Genomic DNA, 23,381 nt, shown 5'->3' with positions numbered 1-23,381 from the left:
GTGTCCCAATTTACTTCTTTCTTTTCTCCCTCTCTAGCATTGTTGTTTTTGTTCATCTACCACTTTTGTTTTGTATTGTTATTTCTCCATTATTATTTCATTTTTTTACCTTTTGTGGCAACTTATCCCGATTTCCTCAAGTTCTGTTATGACATAAGACAGGAAACTAGTTGTTTGGTACTGAAGGAGAGCAGTGTAGGGTATTTATTCTTTCTGAGACTGAATGTTTTAGGTACCTTTCTCAGAATATTCTAGTTCCTGTTGTGTTTCAGGGTCCTGTCCTGCAATTTTTAACATTTGCTTTAGTGGAAGCGTTGCTTTGGCTACAGTAGAATGAAACTGGTGGTAGAAAAATTGATCCAAATAAAGAATACTCAGTGAAATTCCTTAATTCCCTTGACATCTTGGGAACTTGCAAAAGATTAGCCGTTTATTTAGCAACATATAATTGATTAAAAAAATTAGCTCCAAACTACTTTAAATGTCTTGTGACAAAAGAAGCCGTGTAAAAGGAGGAGAGAGGGGAAGAAAAGGATTTATTCTGAGATACAGCAGGCAAAGCACTTTTTATTTTTTTGCCATTTGTATGTATGTAGGAGGTGAGGTTTCTGTAAGAAACCGTCAGACGCACAGCAGTTTTTATTTATATGCAATGTCTGGAATAACATTTCTTATGAAGGTATTGATAGCTGTAACAAGAATTGAACATTACCAAATGAACTGCCTGCATTAAGCAATATGATTATTAAAAGAGCAAACTGAAACCAATTTATATACACAAGGTGTCTGACTGCAGCTAGAACTCCCTAGGGCATTTAAAGCTGTATCAAAGTAGCTGGAGAAGACAGTTATTCTTGTGGAGCTGCATGAAGGGGGCATGATTCTATAAAACATGACTTTATAGCTGTTGAGCAAAAACACACTGAAAGACATTTTACATGAGGAATGTGAATGAAACCTAGTTGTAAGCATAGATTGGAACAACATTTTCATTAGAATAACATTTTACATTGTTTTGTTTGTTTGCTTTGTTTTGGCTTGCAATGCTCTGTTTGCTTGCACTGTGCAAAACTTTAATCTCAAGTTTTGCTAGGTATAGCTTTCATTTTTATTTTTAAACTGGTCTTGTACTGGGGATAAAAATGAATCGAGTGAAATAGGACTGCCTATATTGCTGTGGGTAGAAATTCAAAAGATTATGTATGCAAGTAAATTAAAGGAGCTGTACCTTGAGACACAGGTGCTGGGAATGTTTCCTACTTCTCCATAAGCATCAGTATGGAGACGATGGCTGCCAAATAGCAGCCTTTGGGAAGGAATTCCCTCTGGCAGAACAGTCCTGTGTTCTTCCTCCTTAGGAGCAGATGGCAAAGAGACAGCCCACATCACCAGGCAGACCTGGATATGCTTTGTGTTTTGGGGCTGAAGATTATTTTAATCCAGTAAATTGTTGTTCTTTTCAGCTATACAGATATTTGAACTAAATTAGGTAAAATAAAATTTATTTTGGGGGTAATCCCTGCATTTTTTTTCTGTAAAGCAAGTGAGCTGTACAGATAAAACCGATTTTATATGGCATAAAATATAGTAGCTAACATAGGTGAACTAAAGCTAAATTGAGCATATATTTCTAATATATTAAAGCATTGCTTTATATTTGACAAATAGACTATTATATACTATCATATTATTATTTTCAGTAGTTTTCTAACATTGGTATATTATGGCACTATGACACTTCATGAAAAGAGCTATGGAAGCAAAGAGTAAAAAGGTGTTCTACAACATTGAGATGTATGCCAAAATGAGGGAAGCGATGTCTTTATTTAATCCCCTTGATTTATATCTATGATTCTTTGTGTGTGTGTGCTGATTACAAGAGTATTTGACTGCTTCACAATCATTAATTCCTTCAAATGCATAAAGAAACAAGAGGTGCCTCTCTGAACACAGTGAGCCTCTGATCAATACTTAAAAATACAGTACAGCATAGTGAAAATGGTAGTACACTGCCTAATATATTAAATAACCAAGCAGCACAAAAGTGCTCAACTTCTCTGAACACTACACTCAGAAATGGGTTTCTTTAGCAAAACTACATGTTTAGAAGCAGTATATTCTACGTGTAGGTCTTTTTTTTTTTTTTTTTAACCTTTGCAACTCCTGTTGTTTGATCATTATTCCAGTTTTACAAATAAAGATAAGACACAAAGATGAAGGATTAAGAAAGTTAGGATTTAGGACTCTTTCTTAATGTTTTTGAAATCTGAGCCTTTTTCCATATAGTCCATTTAAATTCATTATCACGTGTCTTTACAGCTCTTTGAGAATCCAGGATACCACAACTAGAAGTCATGATAACTTGTCTAAATAGAAAAGGCTGCTTAAGTCACAGAAGTAAAATAGAGACAGTGATGATCTATGGTTCACTACCATGCACTTTGTTAAAGTAACACTTTTTATAGAAAGAAGTTAATGGCTAAGGTAGACAAAATTGCCCAGTTGCACAAGTGGCTCTGTTTAGTTTTGTGAGGAATACTAAAGTTTTGGCATCACACAGTCTGCATGTTAGGAGCATCAAGCAACAGATCTTCTTATTTCTCACGTTCTTGGTTCATCTAAATATACACAAAGAATTGCAACCAATGTCTGGGTTTCACAGTAATGGGTAATGTCACTAATATCCACTAGTGACTGATCTGAGAGCTATTGTAATCCATTCCTTTACTGCAGCCAAAAGTTAAATTTAAAATGACCAACATGAAAAATCAGTGTTGTTTTAGTACCAGAAGTAATTTAAGTCTGAATTGGTGGCCATTTAATAATGGAATTTCCAACTGTCATGATCCAAAAAGAAAATAAAAGTGAAAAATGGGGCTCATAAACAAAACTGGGTTTATCAGTGTTAACAATAACAAATCAAATTCAAGCTGTATATAAACTTTATGCATCCTACATGGTCACAGAAGGAAATCAATGGTTATTCACTTGCTTAAACCAAAATTCTAACTAATAAAATGAACAAAAAAAATCTAGAAAGTGCATGCTGGGTTTAGGAATTTGTGTAGAAACAGTGACACCATACTTGGCATACTCTAATATGTCAGTCAGGCTCTGATAGATGAATCTCTTGATTATTAATCCAAGATCAAATGATAGCTTGCACCTTTCCTGAACCCCATGTTTTGGAAAGTTTTTCTTCCTTGATATTTTTTTTTCTTAAGTATTCCTAGAATTCTTTTATTCTAATTCTGTTTCAGACAGAATGCCAGCAGAATTTTTTTTCTAGTGACCTTTCCACTGTCCCAGTTAACAGCCTGATGAGATTCAAGTAACAACTGAAGATCACTAAGAAAATCTGAATAAACCAGAAGTACAGTGGCCTGCAATAGATGCATTTTTCTCTTTTTATTTTTTATTTCAGTTTGATTAAAATCACAATGTGAGAAATGCTTTAGAAGTTGAAGAGTGAAATCTGATTTTCATGGGATTTAATCTGATGTGAGCGAAATGTAAACATAAACTTCTATTACATGTGTTTTCCTTGAACTTGCTGGCATGCATTTCCAATTCCAGTTCACAGAATGGTTTTTTTTTTTTTTTTTTTTTTTTTTTAGTTTCACTGATTTATGGATGATGAAGAAGGAATATTAGACATTATTTATTTCACTTGCCAAATTTTCAGATTTTCCCGAGCCTTGTGTGAATAAGCAGTTTCCTATTGGACAGTCTAATGTAGAATTTGGCAAGAATTCCAGGATGAAAACTGTAGGCTGTGCCATCCTGTGAATGAAATAACAGAAAGTCTTTATTCCATCATGCTTAGACGTGATTTTGTGAAAAGAAATATAGTAATCCACACTATTCTATACTATGCTATTCTATACTATAAAAGAAATACAGTATTCTCTATGTTCTCCTACGGGTATCACTTATTCATTCCTCTATTTTCAAGTTAGGCACTTAAAAAAGTGTTAACACAAGTGGTTACAAATAAGTAACATTTGAAAACTTAACTATGGATCACATAGATCAGAGAATTATATTAACATCTTCATAATCTCACGTTTTAAGTCCCAGAAGCAAATTTCAGTGTGGGGTTGTTGTTGTTTTTTCCCAGTTACTTGTTATTCCTTATCTCAGGAGTCAACATAGAACAAAAAAGAGAAATAGGAAAAGAGTAAAGACTTTCAGAATACAAAAGACTTCTACAAATAGGGCCTGATTTGAAACCTCTTAATACTGATAGAAAGGCAGTTTCTCATTTTCAACAGGATGGGATTGAAACTTTGACTTAATAATAAGGTGCTAGTCTATTTAGATACATAAAAATGTATCTAAATACATTTGATTATTTTCTTTTCTTAATATGTCAGACAGAAACTTGTTAGTGTTGATACAATTTTAAGTATGTGAGTTGATGTTTACTTATTATTACGGATAAAATATAAAATTTATGAGCACTGGCAACAACTGGAATGAAGGAAGGAGGAGTGAGAGGAAGGAATGAAAGGAAGGACTGACTTAGAATTCAGAAGAAGAGCTATTTGTTGGCTATAGCAGTTATGTATATTTGAAACACACATGCACACACAAAAGTTAAATTCCTTCCATTCATGGTGAGGTTATAGAGCCATTGATGTATGTATGCCCACTGTCATACCACGAATGCCATGGTTATTTCTAGTGCCCTGAAGAAGAAAAGGACAAATTCACTCTCATACATTATATTCTCTACTTAAAGAGGCTGCAGATTCCCTGGTCATGCTACGAATTTAGTACACACAAGAAATGATAACGAGGACAAGTAAACAACTGTGCTGACCCTTATACATACTGGTTATAATAAGACTTAACATGAATCTGAACTTGTGATGACTGTTGTGATGACAATAGGTTAAATAATTTGGAACTGTTTGGCTTTAGGATTTTAACCTCCTATGACAACTGTAGTAAAAGTGTTCATGCACATGCCATTAACACCTCTGCTTTCTGCTTTCATCATTTTCTAAGAAAAAATTAAGTAGAAATTTGCAACTTCTTCCCCCCTCAGAAACAGTTTAGTTCCTATGTAAGGATTTCTGTGGTAGAAAACCATTTCCAGTAAAATGTAAATATGGGAGGGATAGAATGATAAACTGTTTACATCCACATAAATATTATGTCACTATCTTCAAGTGTGTGATCATGTCTTAGTCATTCTTCCTATATGTCTGCCATCCACTGAGACCTTGCCTCATTCATTTGCACAGGATTACTTTAAAAATGTAGCTGTAGAGAAAGAAAATCTGGGATATTTTTAAATGCTTGTCTTTGCAGCTGAGAACTTTTTTTTTTCTTTTTTCCCCTGAGAGAGAGAGAGTAATGTGTTTCAGGTGCACTACATACACACTTTTTTCCTGCTGTTATTAGGAAGTTTAAACTCTGTCAGTCAGTGTCCAGAACTCCCAATAAAAACAGCTGGAGATCTGTACATGGAGGAGAAGTGGAATATCGAGTTGAGCTCAGCAGTGTGTCTGAGAAAGGAAGGTGCTTCCCTAAACCTTTGCTTCCTCTGGCTGTAGGTAGTATAAAGAGAAGAGTTAAGACCTAAATACTCCTGACTGTGATGTCATTTGCTTACTCCTTGAATTTCCCTCCAAAAGAAATGGGTAAGTATTTACAGTAGGATTTTTTATTATTATTAACTTATTATTTATATAATTTAACAGGAGAATTGATAGAATTGATTAACCTTCCATTTTTTTCCTACCTCAACTCTGCAGAGATATTTTTTTGTCTCCTTTGATCTACTCTTACTCTTCTCCTTCTGCATTTAATCAATGCTTCTGTATTGACTTGGTCTTGCAGTTCTGCCTTGCAAGCTTCAATAGCCTCATCATATTTGGTGCTTATAAAGACCTCATGGAAAACATTGAAAAACATTCTTCTTGGAAACAATTCTGCCAACATTTCACTGATCTCATATGCATCAAATTATGCGTTGGGTTTTTTTGTTTGTTTGTTGTGTTGCTGACTCACCCTATCCTCTGCCCTAGATAGGTACCATGGTTAACTGACACCTTGTCATTCTGTCTTCCAGATCAGTGTTCTAGTTAGTAATGAGTCCTTCCCTTGTGTCACCTAGCTCTATTCCTGCTCTGTCCTGAGGCAGTTATTCAGTAGCTCATTGTGCTTAAGTTGATTCTGTCCCCATTGCTTATCCGTACCACTGTTTATGGGGTTGCATGATGAAAAAGATAGATTAAAAATAGTGTTTTAAAAATAATGTTTTTAAAATAATCTGCTTTTATAGGGAGGCTTGCTTTTGATGTGGATGTTATAACCTGGTTCCCCGGTGGTCTGTTGAGTGTGTGGAATTATATCAGCACCACCAAATGGGTGTTCAGAGGATGGAAACAGTAGCTGGGGACACAGGAGGCAGGAACTTCCTGAGAAAGACACTGTTGCCAAGAGAAATGTCTGTGGAACAATGGTCTATTTGCCTTGTCATTTCTCCTCACATCTTTTGCTTTAATTATTACATTTAGCCAACTTTCTGAAAGTTAAGGGCCCTTTCAGCTCATGTATTTTTGAGTGATTTCTACCAGTCAGTAGTAACCAGTTTCTCCAGGACAGGAGAGCAGAAAACAGCTGTGCTTATTGATGTCCTCATTTTGAAGAAGCTGAACTATATCCAGCAATTAAGGATGACTTGAAGCTTTCTAGGAAGTGTAAAAATTGGAGTAAGTAATAATAATCCCTCTTAATTCCCAGCTCTGCAGAACTGAGCTGTTGCTCACTGACAGGTTTCTTTTTAAACCTTTGGATGACCTCCAAGAGATTTATGGCCCGCAGTTAGAGAAAACATTACTTATCCAGTGCCCTTCCTGGTCTCAGATGCCACCTTTCTCTGAAGAAAACGTGTCATCCAGTTTTGTTTTCTCTTTTGGAACACCATCAGTCTTAGGAAAAATGTAACATGCATTATTTATTTTACTAGGAGATTTATGTCTGGAACATGAAGCCAGGCATGAAGCTCGTCAAGAAGTTCAAGTTAACTAGGCACAAGAAAACATTAGATGGATGTCTGTGATGTAAGATCCAATTGGACGCAGCCTCGGGGCAAAGAGATGACATAAAGCTGGCACTTAGTATTTGATCCATTTTGATCTTTGCAGTCTATTTTATTGACAAAGATGCAGATTTTATAAAATCACGCCAAAACAGTGTTTCTATAGGAGGAGCTGGCTCCTGTTCCACTGTAAGCGTTATGGCTTGTCAGGGATTTTATTTTTGGGGATGATGTAAGATGCAGAAAGCAAGTTGTTAAACTGGCTTTCCAGTGTAGTTTGTGATCCTCCTATTTCTCCATCAACTCTGGACAAACAAGACTACGGTTTCTCCTCTTGTCAATTTGTCAATCTTTTTTTTTTTTTTTGGGGGGGGGGGGGGCAACAGCAGGAGAAGGTTTCCTTTCTTTCTTTTTCTTTGCACTCATGTATGGACAGATAAATTTTTGATCTTTATTTTAATTATTCTGCATTTTATCAAAATAATATCCAAGTGGTCCTTACTTTAAGGCTCGTGATTACTTTTAATACTTCCCTAATCTACCTCAGTGCAGCTGAAAATGATGAGTAATGACCATTAGATCCAGTTTTTGTCACTAACACAGCACATCTACTGCTGTATAGGCTTTTTCCCTTTTCTCTTTCTCCTTTACTGGTGCCATGCTTTTGGCTGTTTAATGGTTACTTTGCTGTTGAACTCCACAGGGGAACATATCTCCAAACATTTCTCTAACCTCATGCAGAGAAATCTAAGACCTCTTCTTCCTGTGTTCCCAGCAGGAGCTTCCTGCTTGCTTTTTATGTTTCAGCTACTACACACACATACTTAGGTTTGACTTCTTTGGTAATAGCTAACCCAATGAGCTATCACAGAGAGCAGCTAATGGCAATGCAACCTCATCCCCTTTCCCTATATAATTTTTCTTATCTACCTGTGAAGTCTTTCTTTACTGTGTGATTAATTTTCCTAATCTCAGACTTTTAAAATAATCATTATTATATTTAGCTATTACTCCAAGTGTTTAAGATCTGCATGGCCTTGTGCTGTCAATATGTTTTTACATCAGCATATATAAATATGCCACTATAAGATATTGCTGGGTAAACAACCACTGAAGATTTACATCATACACAGGTTACTCTGTAGAGTACTATTGTCCTGGGGAATAACTGTTCCATCTCATTAAACACTGTCTTGTTTCCTGAGACATCACATATTTGGGGAGCAGTGGGTCAAACCAACTGAGGGATATAGACCTAAAATGCATGCTTAAATTCTTTCTCAGCATCTCTCTGGAACTGATCCCAAACTGTCTCCATCTCACATGTTCTTGTTGTTATTGCATATCACAATAAATTATTCCCATTGGAAATTCTAAGCTGCTTCCAATGCTGCTAGACATCCCTCAGTATCAGAGTGTGGTCCTGGATTGAGGAAATAAAATGAGGTATATTCACTGATTTTTTTCCAGGTTTGTGGAAAGGTAAAATTTGATACTTACATGATATGACTGTGATTTAATATAAGCCATTAAATGACTGGTTAAGTCATGCAGTATTTGCTGTCACCTTTCTAGAGAATATGAGGAGGGATTTTTCTTCTTTTAAATTTACTTTCTGATTTATGTCAGTGTGTAATATGTTCAAATAACAAATATAATATCTCGTATGTATTGTGTCATATAATAATTCCAAATATCAAATGAATTTGACAATGAAAATTTGTAATTACAATCCATATGATGTGTTCAGATAAAACTTTGAAGGAACAGGAAAAACCCTCAAGAAATCATACAGAAAGATGAAACCCTAGACCAGTCAATTCCTCTAAGACAGTGTACCACTTTGACACATTCTTCATCTCTGTAGCCAGGTGATGTGCCATTTGGAGAATACTTGATGTGATAGGACATGAGGAAACAATGAGGCTTTCCAGGGAAGTGGTGGAGTCCCCATCCCTGGAGCTATTTAAGAGACATGGATGTGACACTTAGGAAAAGTGATGGGACTTGGGTAGGTCAGGTTGATGGTTTGACCATGAAGGCCTTTTCCAACCTAAATGATTCTATGATTCCATGAACTAATTAACTTTTATAAGCTCCAGAACACTCACGGAAGTGTTGTACCAGCTTGAGTAATATGAAATCTGAAACTGTGAAGGTCTAAGTACTCTTAATGTGTTTCAAGTTATGAGGCTTTTGGTAGATCAGTGCTTTCTAAAATTCAGACTTTTATCTTAGTGCTGCATTCTATATTTTTTTCTGTCTGGAGGCTCAGATATTTGGCATAATATATATGTAAGAGGAAAAATGGCTGCATTTTGAAGTCAAGATCATAGAAAATGATTTTGAAATAAACTTACCGTATTTATTTCATTCATACTTGTCACAGTGCATATTACACTCTCTGCTCATAAAACACCTGGACCTGCACTTAACTGTTAAGTTAATCAGTAGTGCTGTTTTATTCATAACTCTTACATGCAAAGAGGTGGCCATGAGGAAGCTACAGCCTCTAAGGCAAATGATGAGAAAGTAAGATATAATACTAAAAATATTGTTTGTTACCTGTCTTTCTTTGGGGTGAAAGAAAAATAAATAAAAAACAAAACAAAACAAAACCAACAGCAAAACTACTGTTGTGACTACTGGACTTGATATTGATTGCTTAATGGTAGACTATTTTAAAGTATATCTTCAGAAAATTTAAAGTTCTGAGGAGGAAGCATGAAGATAGTGACCAGAGTTATATGAAAGTTCTTGAGAGCAGCAAGTAATCAAAGGTCACAAGGATCCAGGACCGAACAGAATGAGAAAGACTGCAAGTATAAGTAAAAAAGATGAGAATCTGTACTGTTTCTTAAAGAGCTCTGTGATAATCTATGTTTAGACTTTTGGAATTTTAACATTATATTTGCTTGCCTAAGTGACATATGCAGTGTGGAAGATGCAGTTAAATTGCTGCAAGCACAGCTACAACAAAAATATATGCTGTAGATGAGTATTTAAAATGACAGTGGTGCATACAAGAGACCCATCAACTTGTGAAAATCGGAACTCTATTGCTTCTTGCATGATATTCAGGGAACTGTGTTAAAGAGAAACAGGGCTAATCCTAATGAAACATGACCTCTTCACTGTGCCAAACTTATGTAAACTGAATCTGACTGGCTGCTGCACTGGTGACATTTTGTAATTCAATTTAATGGATTCCAGCACTTGACCAAGCAGCTGTCAAAATCTCCCCTTGATTGCCCCCTATGTCATCTTTTCATCTGCTTGCTTTGCATTTCAATTATCATCTCATTCTCATTTTGCATCTCCCGATCACGTGGGTATCTAGCAAATGTCTACAATCAAAATAATCTCAATATTGCATGTAATTTCCCTTTATGATTCTATGCCACCTCCAGTTCACATCAGGTTCTTGTTTCAGTTAAAAACTAAAACACATTTAACAGATATAACATGTTATTTACTTCCCATTTTTTTCCAGTTTTAGACTGATGGAATCTGAATTTCACCAGGTTCCGGAAATATAAGGTATCATTCCTATTCTGACAAATGTTATGTTTTACTTAAATATCATAAGTGCAGAATAATTAGTTAATCAATTTATTTGCTATACTAAAATCTACTCCATTTTTGTATGGAATAAGTCTATCCTCACAGTGTAAATAAATCTCATATGTAAGTAACAAATATGGTTGCATTAAGTGCTTGTAAGACCAAGACCCAGGAATGGCATCCTCCTTGTGTTATAACAAAACACACCATTTTATTTATAGCTTATTTATGCTTTTAGCTTGTCATAATTTCAAATGATTCCATTACCAATATCACGAGAATGAAGAAGTAGGACAATTTAACAGCTAAAGTGGCTTTTCAGAAAATTACACAAGTTATTGGCATCATTCACAATTTGCCTAGCACCATTATATTTAATGTAAGATGACTAACTTCATTAAGGCTGAAATATTAGCTGGTAGGAGGGGCAGCCAACTGGGGCTATAGTTCTGTACCCAAATGTGGCTTAATCATTTCTATTAATGTGCAATGCAAGAAAGGATTTATCCAGAATTAAGGAAGAACATGTACCTATCTATATAAATATAGACAGCACTGATTGCTGCAAGTTTGTGAAACTAAAAGAACAGAAGAGGCAGGAGCTTTGTAATATGTCTGAGAACAACATTAGAATTATTTGAGTTTGGGGAATAAAATAGGGAAAATATTAATAGACTGTCAGGGAATAACACTTGTAATACTATAGTAAGAATTACTCTGCATATCTTTCATGTTCCTTTACAAATATTAGAAACACAGCGTTTGCAAACTTTAATTAAATCATCACTACTCCACTGAGAGTTAACATTTTTAACCCTGTTTTAATGAAAAGCTGTGTAGTACAAAGTTATATAAAATGGTCTATGCCTTTTATTAGAATTAGAAACTGCTTCCTAATCTTCTGTGAAAATTACCTATGTTGAAAATAGAAAAGATATATAAATACATCTTTTTTTTTTTTCTAATTTATATTTAACTTACAGTACCTCAGGCATTTAAATACTTATGTAATCACATTAATCACTAATATAAATGATTATATCCTGATCAAAATAATTATACGATGAAGTCAAGAGGTCTAAAACTTAGGAAACTTTTTATAAAATATGAGAATAAATTTTCAAAACTTACTTTTTATTCTTTACATATAGAGTTTACACTCACAAAATGGCTGCTTGCAGGGTGGTAATGCAAATTTATAGTAAGAAAATAATTATCTGTTTTTGACATTTTAATATGCTATTGTTATCTTTACTTTTGAAAGAATATATTGGATATTTCAGTTTCATTGAAAAGCATACTTCTGAGTGTTTTTCTCAGTTCTCCTGTAACTTGGGAAGCAAGCAATGAAAGAATAAATGAGTGAGTGAATTTATTTTATTTAAGAGCTGTCATGGCTCTGATTCCTAGAAGGGCTGATACAGCAACAGCTGTAATAGAAGCCACTGACAGCCATAGCATAGGCATCATCTGGTTTTCAGAATCCTGGCCCTTGTTAATTCAGTGGAAGTCCATAGGGATTGAAAGACATCAGATTTTCTGTAGCCTGAACCTTGATCTTCTACATTTCCTTCTTCTAATAGCACTACATTAAACTCAGTTACTGTACAAAGGATTTTTGTTAATGGAAAAATATCATCAAAGAGATAATAGATATTTAAAAAATAGAGAGCATGAGGAAATGCTATGCAAGTGATAGTTTAAAGTCTTTTGGCTCTGTTTTTATTATTCTATGAAGTTAAGTATTAATAGAGTCAGTGCTACTTAAGCAAAGTCATTCGTATCATCTCACTAACCTACATGGAATTAAGGAAGAATGAACTCTCTAAGTAAGCAGCAGATAACAATGCAGCACGACATAGAAATGATTGAATTTGCCAGCAGTGTTTGTGCAATGCTTGCTAATTTACAAGGGCATTTTCAAGCGATTCAGTGGCTGGGATTCCTTGGGGGCAGTTCACTTGGGCACTGAAACTGAATCAACATTTAAATGGTTTTACTTTCAGAGTGGTTTAGAAAAATCCTAAGTAAGTAATGTTTTCATAATTAATACAGTAACTGCAAATCATGCAAGGATCATTTGCTTTTCAAAAGGAGAGAAAACAGCATTCTCATTTGGCTGGGCATCTTGCACTGCATTTGTTAGTACTGTGAAAAAATATAAAATGCAGATTGCTGGATTAAGACGAGCAATTACTCACTGATCTGGATGGCTCTACTCCCTCTTCTTTAGTAGATAATCTGTTGTGGAGGAAATGAAGTGAGCTAGAAGTCAAAGAACTGAATTCTTTGCTCTGCCACCGATGTGTAGTGTATAGCCTGTGCCACAGCATCCCACCTTTCCCTGCTTTGGTTCCCCTTTGGGCAGAAATAGGAGAGCCAATGACCATGTTCAAAAGAACATCCAAACCCCTGATTTTCAATTCAAGATGTGTTGTTTTCACCCTACAGGAGCTCCTATTGCTTTTCTTCCTTCTTAATGGCACAAATATGTTTTAAAATATGACTGTGAATGTTTTGCTGCACTGCCAACATTTCAGTAGAAGAGTATAGAGGATATTACATTGCTCATTTCGTACTCTTTCTGTGTATGTACAAAGAGGGATAGGCTGTTAGATATTTGCATTAGATGTTGATGCACTAAATACCTGCACTCACTTAATTGCTGTTAAGTTCTAATAAAGCAGGAATTTGGGGCAGGATATTAAAGGCTGGACCTGGTGCTTAGGGACATGCTGTAGTGAGTGGTGTTGGCAGTAGGGCAGTGGTGGGACCAGATGATCTTGGAGGTCTTTTCCAACCTTTATAATTCTATGATTCTATGATTCTATGATTCTATATTCATGATAGGAAGGAAGGTGATGTTCTGGCAAAGGCACAGAGTAGGAGCAAGAGACAAGTCATCTGTTCCTGCCTACTTAATTTCTTGAATGCTTTTGAAAGGCTAGCTGAAGTGAAATCAAAAATCCTTTTTATTTTTTTGAGAACATTAACTTTTTTTTTTTTGTTAAACCATAATAGTAAAGCTTCAGTAAAACTGCTCCACCTTCATCATTGCTAGTTCCCACCCTTTTGTCTGTAATAACTCTTTTTAAAAATGTACTTGAGATACATGAAATAATACATGAGATAATAAATACTTTTACAGAGGATGAAAAGATTTAAATAGCTTTCTCTTGCAAAGCCTTTGGAGGGCAAGATACAAAATGCAATTCTTAAATGCTCTAGGCAAATGTAAACCCCGAACTGGGAATCCTTTGTCACTGAAGCAAGAACAAAAAATATTGTCATCTCAGACCATTTTCTAGTGAGCTCCTGTGATTTTCAGCATTGCAGAAGGGGATCCTGGTATGAGCAAAGCTGGCGTCCGCCTAAATCTGATTCAGACTCTAAGGGATGAAAAATATTTCTTGACCTATTGTTGTTGCGGCCTGTTTTACCAATCATTCAATTTTCCTTGACTCTGCCCTAGTTGTTCTGTAAAGCAATTAAAAAAAAAAAAATCTCACAAGGTCTTTTGACTGAATCTGAATAATGCCCCTCAATTTCTTAAGGTTTTAATACCATAGATGTTTATAGATTTTTCAGATGAAGTTTCTTCCCAAATCTGTGTCCAAATCTGTGTCCTTGACTCCATCCAGGTTGTAGACTCTGAAATTGCTAGCTGTGCTAAACTTTTGGAACAGGCAACTTCTGTTTCTGAACTAATGCTTCTTTTTGATGGGCTTCCAGCTTAAAGAAAGGCTGGAAGAATTTTTTAAAGGCTCTTTACGCAAGCATGTTGAGACATGTTTTATTTTTATTTTTAAACTTTAGGTATTCCATTCATTTCCTTGTAAAAAATAATTTAAAAGTAAAACTGAAGAACAGAAAGGGCTGCTGGGAATTGAGTAGCACTGCAGATTAATGGTCTGTTGCCTCTGAATGCTGCATGTCATATATGAAATTTCTTCTGTAACATAACCGGAACTTGGTATTTCAGTTCATATACATATACACACGTATATTTTTATACATGCATGCTTTCTTCCTGATGTACGCATGAACTTTCCATGGGCATTTTTGCTCAGTGCTTAAATAGTTTCATTTAAAAGACTTATATTGTAATTTCTGTTGCTATAACAGTCTCTGAGGCATATGAAATGCCACTGAGTTTAGTAAGAGTCTCAGATCTAGTAGCTAGATGATCCCATAATGGCTGAAATTCAAATCAGAGTATGTTGATCATCTTTGAGGAGCTGTTAGTAAATATGCTAAACTTATATCAGAAGAAAGTTGGTTTAAAACCAGGTGATGCTTCCCATATGGAAGAGTTACAATGCTTAAGAACATAATTAAAGTCAGAGTCGCTGAGATCTGGCTTGGCTGCAAAGTCTGTGTAAAAACAGGCTTTTACTCTATCTTCCCTCCTATTCTCACCTTCTATTCAAATTGAAGTGAATTTCATTAGATTCTTTGGAACCTACTAATTTTACTTTGTTCAAATTTATAAAACTACATTATCTATTTCAATTTAATATTTAAGAGGCACAGTGTGCATTATGTGAGATTCATCCTACTTTTCATATATATTATTACCAGAGATCTCTACTGTACCCAGACAAGTGGCTGCAAATCACCTCAAAGAAGATAATGCTGTCAGTTGGTGGTTATTGCTACATATCTTTCTTAGTAATCAGAAGTTCAAAAACACTCAACCAATTAGTAGATATGTGGCAAGCTCTGTGTGAACAGCATTAGCAACTAATTTCTTCCATTCTGGAGATACCACTCTGTAACATTAGGCGATAACCATGTTAAGCTCCAGGGCAGGCTACAGTGTGGCAATGTACAGTTGGTCTCTAACCAGGAGTGACACCAGGCAGAGCCATTCCTTAGAGTTTTTATATACATCATTAAACAACTGGAGTTTTGCCTATGAGTTAGAGTAGAAGAATGATGCCAGTGTTTTTCGGTCATAGTTATGCTTCTGATTCATTGCATGGCATTAAACAAATCATCTTGCATCTGTTCTCACTTTTAAGGTGAATTTTGAGGTATCTTTCAGTGTTACAGGCATGATTCGGACCTCCAGATGCTATTGCAATATGTACATGAATGTAATGAAAATGTATGTAAGTAAATAGTAATGAAAAATAATGTGGTTCACCTTTGCATAAGAACTGCTTGAGTGCAGGGGATCTTACCACCTGATTGAATAGATTACTCTTGAATCACTGAGACCAAACCGTTATTGTTCAGATAGATATAAGTATATATTACTTCTGGCTCTAACCTGTGTTACCAACCAGACTGTTAAATCTGTTCTCAAATGATCTCACTGTCTTTGTTGTATGAGTTATAGACATTATCAAATGCTTTAAGTCATAGTAGTCGTAAGAAATCACAGAATTGTTTAGGTTGGAAGGGATCTTAAAGATCATGTAGTTCCAACCCTCCTGCCTTGAGCAGGGACACCTTCCACCAGACCATATTGCTCAATGCACCATCCGACCTGGCCTTGAACACTTCCAGGAATGAGACATCATCAGCTGCTTATTTGTATTTTCAGAATGGGGATAGGCCTTAATGAAAAACAAAATGCTACTGTTTGTACAGAGTTAAGAGAGAAATGGCATAAAGCAGTTTTGTATATATATTATAGCAGCTCACTGCTTTTAAGCAATGGAAAAAAATTTTTTTTGTTGTTTGTTCTGTTTCTTATTGAACACTAGACATATGACATAGATCTATATGTCTGAATTTGGCACCATGAAAAAGACCATTCACTTAGATAATTTAACCCAGATTTTGCACTAGACTCATATTTCTGCGTCAAAACTGTAGGAGGTGACCAAGCTTGGCAAGGGCAGTCATGTGAAACAGATCTTATTGCTAAGATACAGGCACCCCAAAACCATGGCGTTACATATGCAGGGCAATGTAAGGTAGACCGAGACTTCCCTCTGCTAGGCTCCTTTGAAAATCTTAGCTTTAATGTAATTAAGTAAAATACTGAGCTGCAGTCGCCTTGATGGCTTGAGTCTTATGCACCTAGCTGACAGTTTCACTATGCTTCTGCATTGTCTGTACTTTGATTAGGCCCAGATACATTTAATTAGCAGGTTGTTTGATCAATTAGATAATGAACCCTAAAGTCACCTTCTTGCTTAGATGTGCCTTGAACAACAATTTTAATCTTAGTGACAGCTCTTCTAGAAATAAAAGGAGAGAAACTAATGTAATTAAGCTGTTAGTGCATAAAAATGCCTGTGTGGCCATGCAGCATAAAACTAAAAATATTTTGAACATATCTATCTTAAACATAGAAGACAAATTGTTCATTGGATGTTAACAGAAGAGTTTCATTTGAATTATCATTTGTTTATATCTAGGTTTATGTTGAATAGGTGAGAGTTAATATTGAATCATCTTTGCTCCCACTTCATCCTTCATCGATTTCTCTGGCATCAGAATAAGGCTAATGCTGAGTGACTGTTGTGTGGTGCCTATGTGGTGCTTTTGTAAAATACTTCTAAGTCTCTAATGAATAGCAGTAGGTGAAAAACAAAAGGGAACAAGCAACCTTTTTTACTAGGAAAAACAAACAAACAAACAAAACTTTGGATGGAAGTAAGTGGAAGTTCCCCTTCAGACAATCAGAAATTAATATTTGTATCCATTTTATTTCTAATGCAAGCATCTTTCATGGTTTACAGTTCAGTGACAGACCCCTAGGAATGTAAGTAGGGTTCCCTTGCTCTGCAAACCATTGCATCTCATGAGCTTCTTGATACTATCAAGTTTCTTTGAGGAATACTCTTTTGTGTTCTGGTTGTCTGCACTGCTAGATCTATTTATTTCTATATATAAAGTATATTTTTTAAACATCCAAGTTTATATTACCTAAACATGAAACCATCAAGCTCCAGAATTTGCTTGCAGATTATCATCAAATGTTGCTCTTTATTGTTATTGAAAGCATGTTAAGAATTCACAGCTTCTTCGTACACCTGTGGAAATGCTTTCAAACTGCAAAGTGAAATGTAACTACACAGGACATGTGGTAGATGTCATGTAAAGCAGGATGGAGAAATTTGAGTAGAAAGTATGCTTTTAGTTGAAGTCTTTTGATTGCAGGGGAAAAAAAAAAAAAAAAAAAAAAAAAAAAAAAAAAAAAAGGAATGCAGTTGATAATCCAACTGTAATTATTTTGAGAATTTTACTTCCATAAGTAAAAAAGAAACAATTTTCATGTTCTGAAAATATACATAGCCAGCAGTCTATTTCTCTTTGACATTACTTGAGGATATTGAATCAGTTTTATTTAGAAGGAAAGCTGAATTAATGAGCAATTTTGGTTTTGATTCACATGTAATATAGAGAACGGCCCCAAACTTTAAAATTGCCCTAAATTAGTGGATTCACAATAAACTCACTACTGCTCTGAGATATGCCTGACTATATCCTATTTCAAATGGGAGTTTAGAATCAACCCAGTCAGATTATTGTAACTGGTAATAAGGATGGGTTGAGGTTCTTCTTGGCTTTTGAGATTAAAAGAATGACACATTACGCTGTGCAATAAACATACGTTTTAGGAAAAAGAAAATGTAAGCAATCTTTGGGAGCTGATTGGTCTGCCTATCTGTAGGTCATGTTCCACTTCTCTATGTCTGCGCTGGACTCCTAGATGATTTAATTATAATAATAAAAATTCCAGCAATTTAGAGGATATTCCTCTATATTGAATTTTGGGGGTATAAGCAAAGAAATAGTATGTAATGAAAAGGAACTTGCAGGGGCAATTAACAAGTCTCTTAAAATTTAATAGGTACAGTTAAAAAATCAAGGACTCAATAATTTCCCTGTGGGCATCTAACTTTGACCAAATAAATACATAAACAAGAATCAAAGGAAACATTTTTTTCAGCTGTTCAAAGTGATTTAAGAGGCAGAAACTTACTCCAGAAAGGGTGAAAAAAAAGAAAAAAGGTTTTATTTGTGTCTACACCATGCACAGCTGTGTGAGTGTGTCCAAATATACATACGTATAGTGCTTTCGGTCAAATATTTCTGTTGTGTTCTCTAGTCATGAAGGTTAACTTTGAAACATGTTTTGTGAAAAAAACAAACAAACAAACAAACAAAAAAACTTTTTGTTTTCTTATTTTACTGTGTAGTTTTGATAGGATTAGAGCTGTTGAGCAACAGGAAAATAAATTGTTTCCATCTGTACTGGTGGTGGATAGGGTGGAATCCTATCATTACTTAGATACTTTGTATTACATTTGTGAATGGTGTATTGTCTGGTAGCATTCCACCAGAGAAGATTCAGTTTTTCTTTCAGGCTCTTATACCACCAGTAGAATTGTCTATTATTTTTCTCTGTTATTGGAAAACATCTCCACTGACTCAACTAATCTCTCTGCACTGTTTGAAATAAAAGATACTTTGAGGTGTGGGTGTGAGTATATCTATATATACATACATATATATAGTAATAAAGGAAGTACCTTATGTAACTAGAAACATTAAAACATCCCACTCAGTATGCAGATACCAATCCAATTTGGAAAGGGTTAATTATGTTCTCTTGCTTCCACCACCATCCATTTTAAGTGTTCTGTCTTGAACATTATTCACACTTCGTGAGATGTGCTCTCCATTTTATTTTGTGCTTTAGTCGCACACTTGTTTTCAGATTTAAGTCCAAAATTCATGCAGAAATTCAAAATCAAAAAGTAAACCTCCTTGTGTCTAACTATGTCACATATATTAGCTCATTCCATTTTCTTCTCGTATCACCGTGCTGACTCCTTTTTAACTTCTCTAGGAGGTATTTTGCTCAGAAGATTAGTTGCTCTGAAGATCTAGTCAACATGTTCCCTAAAATGTATGAAATTGCTAATATTTCTGGTCTCTTACTTATGCCATCCTTTCTTAAGAGCATGAACATAGGAGTGTTCATATGAACATGACCTTTCCATGTCAGGCCATAGATCCATCTAGTTCAATATCCTTCTCCTGTAGTAACACACAGTGGATATGTAGGAAATAGGAAAAGAACAAAAAGCATAATGATTTATCGGTTCACTCTTCAGTATTTTTAACTTGGGACTTCTCTGGGATTTTATTTCTGTGGTACTCTTGATAGCTTTTCATTCTGCCACTTTGTTTCTTCAGTATTTGATGCAAGTTTACCCAGGTACTTGGTTTTATCACAATGAATGCCTCTGTTAACCTCAGAGCTGATGCTGCAACAGTGTCACCACAGGACTGTCTGTGCTGGTATTCTCTTTTCAACAGTAGTTTTATGAACACATCAAAGACCCCCACACCAAAGAGCAGGTCAACAGCATAGGCTTCTTACTCTAGCTAAGTACTTGTCCAGTCTCTGACTGTTTTCAGTTTAGAGGAATTTATGACCCCAAAGTGGACTTATATTTAATAATTCTTACTGGGTTGCTCTCCCAAATAATTGTCCAGCATCCATGCGAATCTGTTCCATGTCTTTCATCATTTCAGATACTGTGCTGTAAACTTTCTTTTGTTCTTTTATATCCTTTTAAAATGTGTCACAGTATTCAAGAAGGAATGTCAGGAACTTAAGAGAATGTCAATGTTTTTGTTTTCTGTTCTTTCTCTTATAATCCCTAATACTGGTGTTTTTTTGACTGCTCTAAAATTGTTTTTATAGTTATCTACTATAACTTCACAAAACCTCTCTCCACAGCTTTTCCCCCTTTTACAAAATTTATTTTTCTGTATTATTTTCAACTTCCTGCAGACTGTCCCATTCTGTTTAAATTTCCCCATCCCTTTATGTAGTTTACTGAAACTCTTTACTACAAAAGTAAAAAATAAGAGTACAAAATATTAATAGCAGAATAAGATTTACAAATTTCACATAAGCTAGAAATTCTGAGATAGTTTCAAGCATGTGAGGCTAAAAAAATTACAAGATTCTTGGGCTGCTGAGGAAACTGGCATTCCTTCATACACAAGCCTTGATGCAAAGATAGGCAACAAGAAACCCTTGGAAAATCAGTGTAAGCCAAGCTTACAGAGCTTCAAAGTTGTGTGTTCCAGGGCCACCAGGCCCCTCACTGTGCACCAGGCAGAAGGATGCTCTCAGATACAGCCTCTAAACAGGGCTGACAAGCTTTCTGGGCTGCCCACTCCACTGGAAGCCTTGACAAATCTGTCTTTTTGCCAAGGATTTTCTGAAAAAATAATGTCTTGTAAGATTCCTGACCAGTCTTATTATTCAGCCCACTAAGCATAAAATCAAATGGAGGAGGTGGCCATTAACTCTCAGGGCAGCCTGGCATTTTTATTTATTTTTTAATTATTGTTATTCAAAACAGCAAAAAGCAGTAGTATTCAAATGGACTGTAGCTGCATCTGCAGCAAATGCCAGTATAGAAATGTGGCTGGTAGTCGTTTCAAAGTACAGAAAGCATTATGACTGACTGTAGGAAGGTAATATAATTTGACACTTAAAAATAATATCTCATTATAAAATCATAAGAATTGTCAATAGCAGCACAATGACTCACCGAGGCAGGTAACTCATTATCATGACCTAAATATAAAGGAAGTAGGATTGGCTCTGTTGAAGAGAAAAGATTAATACATCCTAAGGGAGGAAAACTACCAGCAGCTAAGTTTGAGGAGGTCTATAGAGAAACATATATATTTTTAACTGTTAAGCTGTTTTGTTATTTTCCATGGAATAATAAAGCCCAACCATAGGAAAGGCATGATTTTTGGACTCTGCCTTGTTTTTAGTGAATCCTGGGAAACATGCCTGCTCACACAGTGTTACTAATAATAACGTAAATTATTAAAGCTGACAGAATTTTTATAGCTAATGCATGTGCTCTATGCACTCTGCACTTTCTTCAGCTTGGGCAATGAACAAACACCAATCAGTTTCTGTTCACGCACCAGCACAATGCTGTTATATGTGTAATAAAATTGCAGGAAAGTCATAAAATGCAAAGAAGAAAAGGTGAAAAACAGGCAAATAATCTCTTGGGTTTAAATTAAATTTTCTGTTGACAGCACATTCTTGTAATATTCCTTTCTTTAATGGAAAATATAAATATCTAAATAATACAAAATTTAAATGTGTCCAGTGGCTTTCATAATCTTATTATTAAGATTGACATCACTCCTCATGATGTTCCTAATAAGCAAAAATGCACTTCTCTTTGTATATAGGAGAAAGCTCTATTTTTAAACTGAGATCTTGAGTTCCAGATGATTTATAAAACCAAGTGATAAAATAGCTTGCCTTTGAGCTCAAAAGGAAAGGAATTAGCAGATACAACTTTGTCAAAAAATTCTGTATCTTACTAATTTTTGAATGCTTAAATCCTGTTTATATGCACAGGCAATAGTAGAAATATTGAGCATTCTGGTCTTGCAATTTAAGTGTTAACTTTCTCTAGAATAATTGATGTAATAGCATTTGGGTGCTGGCATTAATTCTAATGGAATCATCTGGCAAGGGTAAGTGTAAACTTATAGGAATGTTAGGCAACAGAAAATATAAAGCTGGACTTTGACTGTTGTGGTCTAGAGAATTTTTTTATAGATTTCTCAAATTCTCCTTTATCACATTTTGCTGGATATTTCTAGTTATATATAAGGGATATTGCAAATCAGGTTGTGGTATATTCATACAGGCTTTATCTATATGCATATACATACTTATTTGTAAGTTTGATGCAGAAAGAAATGCCACAGATTTACTTTTGGATTATGGTAATAGGAGTTGGAATTGCTTTTGTATGCCAAACAGTTTTCCTCAACAACTATAGACCATGCCTTATCCTCTATTACTCTTTTTGCAAAAGATGACCATATTCAGAGATTCTCTGACTGCTTTATTCCTTGTTATTTTCTGCCTGCTTTTGGGGTATGAATAGCTATCATTGAAGTAAGATTTTTTTTCTTATATCCTGCCAAGGGAGGTCTCTACTGTGCACAGCAATGTGTTGTCGATTTAAAAGAATTCTTCCCTGCAGGAAGCAATAACAGTAGAAATGATTAAAACAAAACCTGAAATGTCACCTTAGACTAATGAAATTCCATCATCAAGCAACACAGAGTTGACACTTTGGTAAGACCCTTTAAAACTCAGATTAAGAAGAGAAAATTAAACTTGAACTGGGGAGGAAACAAAAGCAGCTCTCTTCTGTGACAAGAGTTGAGTACAGTATGTTGATTATTCTCAGACAAGCTGATCTCACAGACAGTGACCCTCTCTCAGGGTAAAGAACAGCTAACAACATTCCTTTAGAAGGCTGGCAATGTTATCTATTGGAGTGAAAAAAATGCAGATATAGACATGAAACCAAGAAGATTATAGTTAGATTTCAATTTAAACTGTCTGAAGAGCTTCACCTTTCAGATTGTAATGAACTAGTGCATTCATCATCTTAAAAAAAAAGAAATATCTGTCTGTTGTGTAACTATCTGTAGCATCTCTCCCATGTCCCCTCTATAGGGACATAGCTGCGGAACTGTCTTACTAGCTCAACGCAGTCTTATTCTCATCCAGTTTCCCGTCTCTGGGAGTGGGAAGTACAGATTGCTTCAGTGTAAAGTATAAAAATTCCGCACAGATGGCAATTATAAAATAACCTGTGCATAGGGGAGTTTTCTTTTAAATTCATCTAATTATATACCAAGGCCTGCTTGGAAACTCAGGGGTTTGTAGCTTTTTAATTCATACCACTGAAGTTGTAGTTTTAAGCCACTTTGGATGTTC

The 23,381-nt window shown here is 35.2% G+C and overlaps 1 protein-coding gene across 5 annotated transcripts in view; it reads left to right on the top strand.

Moving 5' to 3' along the window:
• The window catches only part of LRRC4C (leucine rich repeat containing 4C), a 498,215-nt gene that overhangs the window by 449,117 nt on the left and 25,717 nt on the right, over positions 1-23,381 (top strand). The window contains exon 3 of one of the 5 annotated variants that reach the window (XM_032188016.1): positions 5,565-5,651. The exons of 3 other annotated variants lie outside the window; for them this stretch is intronic. The gene's annotated coding sequence lies outside the window, so the exon portion shown is untranslated. Of the gene's footprint in view, positions 1-5,564; positions 5,652-10,228; positions 10,595-23,381 lie in introns of those variants that run through there. One more of the 5 variants, XM_032188018.1, reaches the window with a different exon arrangement.

This window comes from Aythya fuligula, chromosome 5 (genome assembly GCF_009819795.1).
Source record: "Aythya fuligula isolate bAytFul2 chromosome 5, bAytFul2.pri, whole genome shotgun sequence".
Classification (NCBI taxonomy): domain Eukaryota; kingdom Metazoa; phylum Chordata; class Aves; order Anseriformes; family Anatidae; genus Aythya; species Aythya fuligula.
This window is presented reverse-complemented; position numbering and strand designations above follow the sequence as displayed.